Here is a 9,448-nt window from a genome sequence, read left to right on the forward strand (position 1 = left end):
ACCTCGGATACTTAAACTGTTCTATATTAGGAACAAGAACACAGATAAATGGACATAACTTTCAAAAAGCATATTTATAGCTATTTAATTCAGAAATGTAACTTGTCCTTAAACTGTAAAATTTGGTGGCCATTTTAGTAAAACTTTCAGTACATTCAGTCCTCATCCCAGTGTATTTTATACCATTTTCATCAGCCGAAGAGAAACCCCATTACCTTTAGCCATCACCTTCTGCTTCCCTCCAGTGTTCTTAGCACCGAGCAAACACTAATCTTCCTCCATCTCTGTCTATTTTTCTACCCTGGACATTTCATATAAATGGAATAATACATGTGGTCTTTTGGGACAGAAAAGAAATGATCCAAAGTGATTGAAATTTATAATGAGAAGGCAAAGATCCCTCCTATCTCTTTCCATGGGATTTTTCCAGGAAGTGGAAGAAACATCCTTAGTACCAGGCTGCTGATTGAGAAGCAGAAAAACAGAATGGTAAAGAACAGTGGTCCTACTTTCCAGTTTGGTGGGGGCAGGCCCACCTGTCAGCACTAAATGTCAAAGCTTTAAGATGATAATTCAGATGTTGGCATCAAAAGACCAGGACTCACCCAAGCGGCCTCATGTATCGCTGGAAGTGAGCCCTGGGTCTTGTCTATCATATTCATAAATACTGGAAATGAGACTTATAATTAGACCTCACTTAACTGACAGCTCACCTTGCCTCCTCGCTGAGCAGCTTGCAGGACCAAAGCATTGCTTTCCTCCGTGGCGGCTTGTAGCGCAATGCCTTGGAACAATGTTGCCCAGGCTATTTGCCCAATCAGGCCAGGTAAGGGGCACAGGGCTGTCATTTTCATCATGAGGAAATAGGTCTTTTGGTGTAATTTTCCTCTAGTAATTAGTCTCTCTGTGATTTTTAGATTCTGTGTCATGTTGTGAATGCAACATGTTCGACAGCTTTCCTGTGGTGGGAATATCTCCTACGATGGCTAAGCACATTCCATCTTTCATTAAAAACATCAGAAAATTTCATCTGAAACTTCTCAACAGCCACGGGGAGGAAAACTCCTAATGACAACAAAAATTCCACCTATGCCAAAATCTGTGTGAGAGTGTTGCGTAGGGTCGCCCCAGACTTGTCCACTGGTGGGCATCAGCTCCCGCACCCATAATGCTGCATTCCGAGACAATGGCTTCCTGCCCACCAACTGTTTAACTAAGAAAGGTAACTGGGTGGCCCAAGTGACATGTATCAAATTAAGACACAATCCTAAATCAAGAGATCTGTAGATCAGGTTTTTAATTCCATTAGCCCATATTTCTCTTCTTCACCTGTCTACGAAGACACACACCTGCTAGTGAGCTACCCCAGCCCTTACTAAAATGAATCAATAAAAACAAGTATCTTCCTTCTATTTGAGGAATGAAACAAAAACTTGAATGTAGTGAAGTTCTCCTTTTAGAACCGATGATGTCTGAAAGAGAAATGGGTTCATAAGTCTTTGGGTGTAGGATGCTGATATATCTTTTGTCATAATGGGATGGTTGGATTAAAACTGGGATACGAAGGGAATGTGGAATGACTCTAATTCTCTCACATTGCAAATTTGGAATCATCAAATCATTTCAAACACATGGCTGTCCTGTAACCCAGCAATTCCATTTGTGTGTATGTGTGTGTGTTTATACTAAATGAACATATAAGAGTGTTCTTGGTGCTTTGTTTGATCAGGAACAGAAGTTACAAAAATAGCTACCAGATGGGGAATGAATGAATTGTATTACTAATATGATGGAATATTTTATAGTCGCTTAACAAACAAACTTGTTTTGGGGTGATTGGACCCAAGAGTCCATAAAGTACTTGCTATGCAAGCATAAGGACCAAGCTCGATCTCTAGAGCCCACAGAAACAACTGGGCGTGGCAGTTTGCACTTGGAAGGCAGAGACAAGAGGATTTCCGGGGCTCATTGTCCGTCCAGCCCGGCCTAATCAATGAGCTCCAGGTCTCACTTACCGAACTTGTCCTAGAGAGCAATGTAGATATCTGTCCTTAGAAACAGCTCTGGAGGTGGACCCCTGGTCTCTGCCCACATGTGCATATGTGTGAGCATAAGCCTCTCCACACAGCTTATGTGCAATAGCTACACACACACATACACACACACACACACACACACACACAAATAAATGTAATATAAACAACTGAAACAAAAAGAAATAAAGACTTAAGAAAAAGAAAATTCCAGAATAACTTTGAGAAGATTCACTTTGGGAGGAGAGGAGCAAGGAGGGAAGGAGCTATTTGGAAATAGATGGATTCAGCTGTTTCTAATCTCTTTTGGCTGAGCTCTCTGCCACAGCAATGGCAGCAGGTATTTCCTTATTGCTGTTTGTCCAGAACGATGCTGTATGCTTATGCATACCATTACACTTAACGCCTGTGGCTCCCCGAGCACTTTTTCTGCTTCCATTTTTAGACAGGGAAGCTAAGGCCTAGAATGGTTAAGTTGTTAATGGTTCACAGGCCTCGTTGCTATCCCAGGGTGGATCTGGGGGATGAGTCCAGTTTGGCTGGTTGTGGAACTCCTTGTCATAATCTGAAGTGTCTCTTTCTTGTCAGACACATTCCTGTTAAGTCCCTTCAGCATTTTCGCGAGGCCCATCTTAGCTCCCGTGCTTGCCTCACTGTGCTGCCCCTATGATCTCAGCATGTGACCTAGTGAGAGGTGTATTCATGGTCAAGCTGGTGGGCATGGAAGCATGCCCTTTCAAATACATCCTGGGGCTTGGCTGGCCCTGAATTTGTGAATGAAGGGTTAAGATGTGATTTAACTAGGAAGTACAGAGCTGCCGGAGGCTTTTGATGAGAGCTGAGCTTTAGGGAGATGAATCTGACAGCCACTGAGGGATGGATTGGAGCCAGCAGAGGCTGCAGGCGGGAAGCCAGCGACTTTTATTACAGTCCAGGTAAGGTGGCAGGCATGTTAGGATGAGGGTGGGGAAAGCAGGAAAGACACGATGGGAGTTATCTGAGAAATAGCTCTTCCCAGAAGCCCTGCTGGGGAGTATATTTATCCAGCTTCCAAAAGAGCTAGTAGAAAAGAATATCTTGTTCATTTAACACTTAATCAAATCTAAATTTCCCAGCTGAGCTTTCAAAGGCCCCGTGTAAACTGATGCCAGCCATCTCTATCCATCTTCTCTGCTTGCTGATTCCCAGAGTTAATCCCTCACAAAAAGTATACCGGTCTTGCTGTTCCATAGGTATGTTAAGACTGATACCATATCACAGTCTATCCCAAATTCTTAAGACGGACTTGTTTCTCTGCTTACTTGGATATATTTTAAACTCCATCTTGCCTACAGACACTATACTAATTATAGCCGCTCTTACTTATTCTCATCTTCTCTGAACTTCCCAAGATCTTGAAAGTAATTATACATGGGTGAGCTGGCCTTGCATCTTCTTGAGCCCACTGAGCATCATGCGTTACGTTCCATCTCAGTTCTCTACAACGTAGCCAGGCCTGAAGTACACAGCAAGCTTTAGGCCACGGGCTGTTGTACATTTCTATGTTGAAAAGCTAGCTTCCATATGGAGTTTTGGCATGGTGAAGTTGATTCTGTCTAAAGTTCAATATTTAATCAAATGAGTCTTAGTGGTAACAAGGGGAGGTTCCTAGAAAAGAGATGCTAAGAGAAGCCTTGAAAGGACTGGGAACCTTACTGCATCCCACTCTTCCTTGTTCATGAAAACCTTGGATCACAGTTGGCTTGAATGTTTAAAGGCTTTCTTCCTTAGCTTTGGGATAATAGTGGTTCCCAAGGTTATTCTAGAAGATAAACAGCAGTGAATGAATGAATGCTCACTACAAAAGCAGACGGACAAATTTGTGTGAGCATCCACGAGCAAGATATTGGTCAAATGTTAATTAATTTTTCATCGATGTTACAAAATATCTGGGAAAAAGGTCAGTTTAAGAGGAGAAAAGTTCTATTTTTGACTGACAGTTTCAGAAGTCTGTGGTGGGTTGGTTCCTTCACTCCAGCCGGTGGGAGGAATATGCGGTTGTTTACCTCACCCATGGCCAGGAAGTGGAGAAAGATCAACCTTCCTCCTCTTCTGGTTTTGTTTCACTTGGCTCCCCAGGCTATTGGACAGTCACACTCACAACCAGAGCAGATCTCTCTTCATTTGCTGTCTCACATGCCAATCATGTCTGGATCTGCCCCCGAAGATACACTCAGATTAGTGCTTTATTAACTTCTTGGACACCCCTCAGTCCAGTCAGATTGACAATTAAGATTAACCATGGCAGATGTAATCAAGGATAGTTGTCATCTTTAAAGAAATACTATTTGGGTTGGAGAGATGGCTCAGCCGTTAAGGGCTAGGCTCACAACCATAAATATAAGAAATACCTATCTTAGAGCTTCATGACATCACAAGCCGACACCATATTGGCATCTCCTTTCAGGTGTGTCTTCCACAGCATCTGTTCCTCTATAAGGCACAGAACAAGTGATAGCTTAGTGATTATTTGATTAGTAACACATGTTTTTAAAAATTATTTAGTAAGCACCTAGAGAGTACTCAGGATGTATACCTAAATGTCAGTACTTTCGTTCTTCCCAACTCTCATGTATTACTATTTTTATCGTTATTAGCTCATACAGGACCACTTAGGCACAATAAATTGCTCAAGGTCACATGACCATGTGGGTAGAGAGATATGTTTTATACCCAGCCATCACAGCCTTATCGTCGTTGCTGTTTACTGATACTGATAGTTTTTAGCATTATTTGTGCCCGACTCTTCATGTTGTGGTGATCTCCCCCCGCCCCACCACCCCCATAAAATTATTGTTGTTGCTACCACATAACTGTACGTTTACTACTGTTAAGAATCACAATGTAAATATTTGATATGTGACCCCTGCCTGAAAGGGTTTGACACTTAAAGGGGTCACAGCCCATAGAACCTCTGGTACAGAGCAATGCTGGAGTCACTTGGCGTGAATAAAGGAGAGATAGCAAAAAGAGGACAGTTGAAGGCCAACACATCTGTCTTTATTTTACAACTTGCACGGGTTCTTGGTTGAGTATTAAAATTATCTCTTCCCACTTTTAATTAAGGATTCCTCAAAGCCAGCCCAAGATATTAAAAAGCAGCAATTAGATGTCATTGTCCTTGGTAGTTCATCATCTTGTGCTCTGACAGGAAGGAGCAGATGCTGTGTGAAGATCACGCTGTCATGGATGTTGTGGAACAATTTGGGTTTGATGGATGTCACTCCCTCACTGCTTCTCCAGGCAGACAACCTGAGACACTGCAGGGACGAGGGGGACTCTCATCAGTTGCCTCTTCAATTTAGATGTCTTGGGCCAAAGCGGGAACCCTCCCACGGGATGCCCTGTTTGGGATGATTTTTGGAATAGATTTTTTCCCCCCTCAAAATTAATTCCACAGCTCTGGCAGCACAGCAACATTATTTATCTGATCATATAATAAAGCTTGCAGACTAGTGTTTTTTTTTTCCTTTGAGATGAAGAGCCATTCATTCCACAGAAACACATTGCCATTCCTTCAAAAGGAGGAGCTCAGAGACAGTTATTTTGTGTGGCAGAGGAGAAATACCCAAAACAGCCTTTCTGGTATGGATTTGATCCTGAAGTTCTTTGAAGAACTTCTCCAAGATTGGAAAGCTTGGAGTTGGTGCAGTTACTGGGGGTAGGTAGGGGGAGCTTTCCAGGATGGGGCGGTAGTGCAGGAATGAAGAGCTTGAAATGCATGTATGAAGACCAGAATTCGGCTTCTTAGAGCCTACACAAACCTGGGCAGGCCTGCAGCCACCTGTAAGCCCAGAACTCTGGTGGAAGACACAGGGAATTCTGGGGGTAGGCTGGCAAGCTAGACTAGTCAGAATTGTCAAAGTGTGGTTTTGCTGAGAGTCTTTGCCTCAGTAAATGAAGTAGAGAGTGACTGAGGAGAATATATGACAGCCACTTTGAACCTTTATTTTTTATAACCTTTATTAATTCTCTTTATTTATTTATGTAAATATTTATTTTTATTTGAACCTCCACGTGTATGTGAACAAATGTATACAGGCATCTGTACATACATATACATACACATACATGGGCATATACATGCAAGCCTATGCACATACATGTATATCATATACCCACATGCATACAGAAAAAGAAAAAGAAATAGCTTCCTTTCCGATTGCTTGGAAGGGCATTTAAGGTTCACTCTGTCTTGAGTCTTTTCCTTATTCTTTCAGCTGGGGTTCTAGTCTTTTGAGGTAAGAAATCACAACTTAGTAAGGCCCTCCCTTTCCAGTGAGAATTAGTTGGGACATGTGTGTGGAATGCGGGTGGGAAGGTGACTTATAACACATAACACATATGTTCTTATGAACTGTCCTAAAAAGAAATCACCAAAAGTGGGTTCTGTCCTGTTGTAGTCAAGCCTTTCCTGTATTGTATCCAGAGCTGGCTTGTCATTTAACAAGGGTTGCTCTTGGGCTTGCTGCCTGGAAGGATGTGGGAGCTGAGAACAGGTACAGGAAGAGGGAGGGGAAAGGCCTGCAAGAGGAACCACCTAAGGACCAGGATGTGTTGCCTTGTTAGTCCCCATAGTGACTTCGAATACTCACGCAGCAGAAGGGGAAGATAAACCGGAAGATAAAAAAACCTCATCTCACCTAACCTGCATCCTGCCTGGACCAGCTCCTTGGTTAATGCTGCACCTACTCTCAATTTTGATATGTGGAGGGGAAGGGTGTGATTCACTACCTGAGTTGTTTGCCTGGCAGAAATGTTTTAAATGAACATAAATGAATTTGTGCCCTCGTGAAAACTGAGAAGATCTGTCAACACACATTGTGAGACTTTCTGTGCTAATCTGAACTGCTAAGCCGAGAGCTCTCCAGGGCTGTTTCTCTCTTTCAGGATGTTCTGGTTCCCAGTCTCCATCCCTCCCCTCCCAGGTGTATCCTACACACTCGGCAGGGTTCCGCCACAATGTTCTAGGTGCAGGACACCCCCACTCAGGAGGAGCAGCTGGAATTTGTCAAGGGGGGTTGCCTGGCCCACCCTTCTGCCCCACACCTGAGCCGGGGGTTCTCTTTAACCATGCTTCCAGTTTGGGGAGCTGGATTTCTAGCTCGGTTCTCTAGTCTACATGTGACAATTTCCCCAAGTTCCTTTGATTTATCTGGTACTCTTCTTCTCTTTTCAACATTTCTCCCTTTTACTCTCCATCTAACCCCTGTTCTTCTATTTCCGGTATGTATGCTAGATACTGGAGCTTATTTCTATTTACAAAAGATCTTGATGGCCACAGAAAAGTCTGTTCTTGCATTCCTCGTGGTTAAGCTTGCTTGCCCAGCATGCCTTCCCGTCTAGACTTGTTATAGATGCCAAGGTGACCCACACACTGTTTCTTGCCCATGCACTGAACTTTCTAAACCAAACTTTGCAGCGCTGGGCATTTATTTTAGTGTCATGAGGAGCAGACAGCAGAATCACTTGGAGGTTTTAAAAACATGGTGCCGGAGTCTGCTTTCTGACTCAGTAGATCTAGGGTGGAATCCATCGTTTCTCACATCTAACTCCATTCCCTGGTGATGCGGATAGTGCTAGTTCTGATGATGCCACACACTTGAGAACCACAGGCTATGTAATTGCTAGGCTGTTTACTTGCTACCCGGTCATTCCTCCCTGTAGCCAGAGCTGAGCTTTTCTCAGCTGGCGCCCAGCAGGAGGCGGCCTTGAGTGCTAGCATGTGCTCCTCTCACGAGGAAGCCTCATGTCTAGTGTATGAGGAGACCCAGCAGGATCCAAGGGTCCTGGTTTTACTTCTGATACCGTCCTGGCTTTGTAATAAAACTAAGAACTACAACAGACTTCGGTAACTGAAGTATTGACCTGAGTACAGCTCTTTGCTCTGGGTTGGTTATGAGCATTTGCATCTTGAAAACAGCAGCCATGATTCATGAGACACTCCTAAGATCTGGCTTCATATCTCATGGCGTAGTGAGGCTCCTAAGACTTACAAGCTGGCTCAGGAGGTGTTTCCCTTATCCAAGGGTCCAACTACCAATGCATAAGAGGAAAACAATGTGATGGCATTTGGGAAGTGAAGGCAGGGGAGTAGTTGTAGGTTCAAGGCTAGCTGAGACTACAGAATGAAATCTTGTCTCAAAAGAAAGAAGAAAGGAAGTAAAACTGAAAGATGAAGAACTAGGCAAACACCTCATTAGGGGTTTGTCTGTGGGATATAGCTCTCCAGCGACTTCTTGGTTGTATTCTTTTAAGTAAGCTCGATAAAGCCAGACTTGGATAGAGTCTTCTTTGATCTACTGGTGGCCCCTTTATCCAGAGTGAACAGGTTTTCATACATGTATAAATAAAAATAATTTCTTTGCTTTCTGAACTAGTGTCTCATGTAACACAGTCTGGCTTCCAAATCACTATCTTGCCAAAGCTGGCCTTAAACTCCTAATCCTTCTGCATCCACTCCTTGAGTGCTCAGGTGATCTGTGTGCACTACTCTGTCCAGAAACTGATTTTTTTGAGGATGTTTTCTTGAGCTTACTCAATTCCTGTGGGCTTCTGGGATTCCTTCATTATTATTTTTTTAATATCTAAATGAGCATACAAGTTATTGGATATCATTATGGCATCTTTCATGCGTATTTCAGTAGAGTCTCCTCCCTCCTTATCTCCACTCTCGGCTGTCTCTACTTCTCTCTTACAGCCTCCCTGTTCCCTTTCTTCCTCTTTTATGTCCCATGTGTTCTTTTGCCCGTTCCTCATCTTTCCTTGTCACATACGTTTGGCGTATGAGAGAAAAGAGTTCCTTGGATGCAGACAAGAGTTAGAGAGAAAGGTCACAGCCAGGGCTGGGGATCACATTTCATGGTAGAATGAATATCTAGTGTAAGTGAGGCCTTGGATTTTAGTCCAACTGAGATAAAATACAAAAATTAAAAAGCTACTAACCAGAAGAGGAGGCAGAAGAAGCTCGTCTGAAGAGTGGAACAGTCAAAAGACCATTTTCTCCAGTTTGTTATTTTGCCTACAGCAAATTGTCCTGAGCTTCACCAGACAGGAACAGTAGAGACTAGCCCACACTTGTTTCAGTAAGATCCAGAGGACCACAAAATAAACTCTGAAAACCTGAGCTTTCAGGGCCTGCCTGTTACTGCAGTGGAGACTAGTCCATCCTTACTACCATGTGGTCTGAGGTGTTCCTTGCTGGGCCACAGAAGTGTCTTCCAACCGTCTTCTCCTCTCTTCTGCCTCCTTTATGTCCTCTACTTCTCCACCTTTTTCTCTTTCTGGCCTCGCTTTCTCCTTCTCTTCCTCCAGCTCTTCCTCCTGCCTCTTCCCTCCTCCCTCCTCTGAGAAGCTGAACCCAGAGCCTTGCATGT

This window comes from Psammomys obesus, unplaced genomic scaffold, assembly GCF_907164565.1.
Source record: "Psammomys obesus unplaced genomic scaffold, mPsaObe1.curated_primary_1811, whole genome shotgun sequence".
NCBI lineage: Eukaryota > Metazoa > Chordata > Mammalia > Rodentia > Muridae > Psammomys > Psammomys obesus.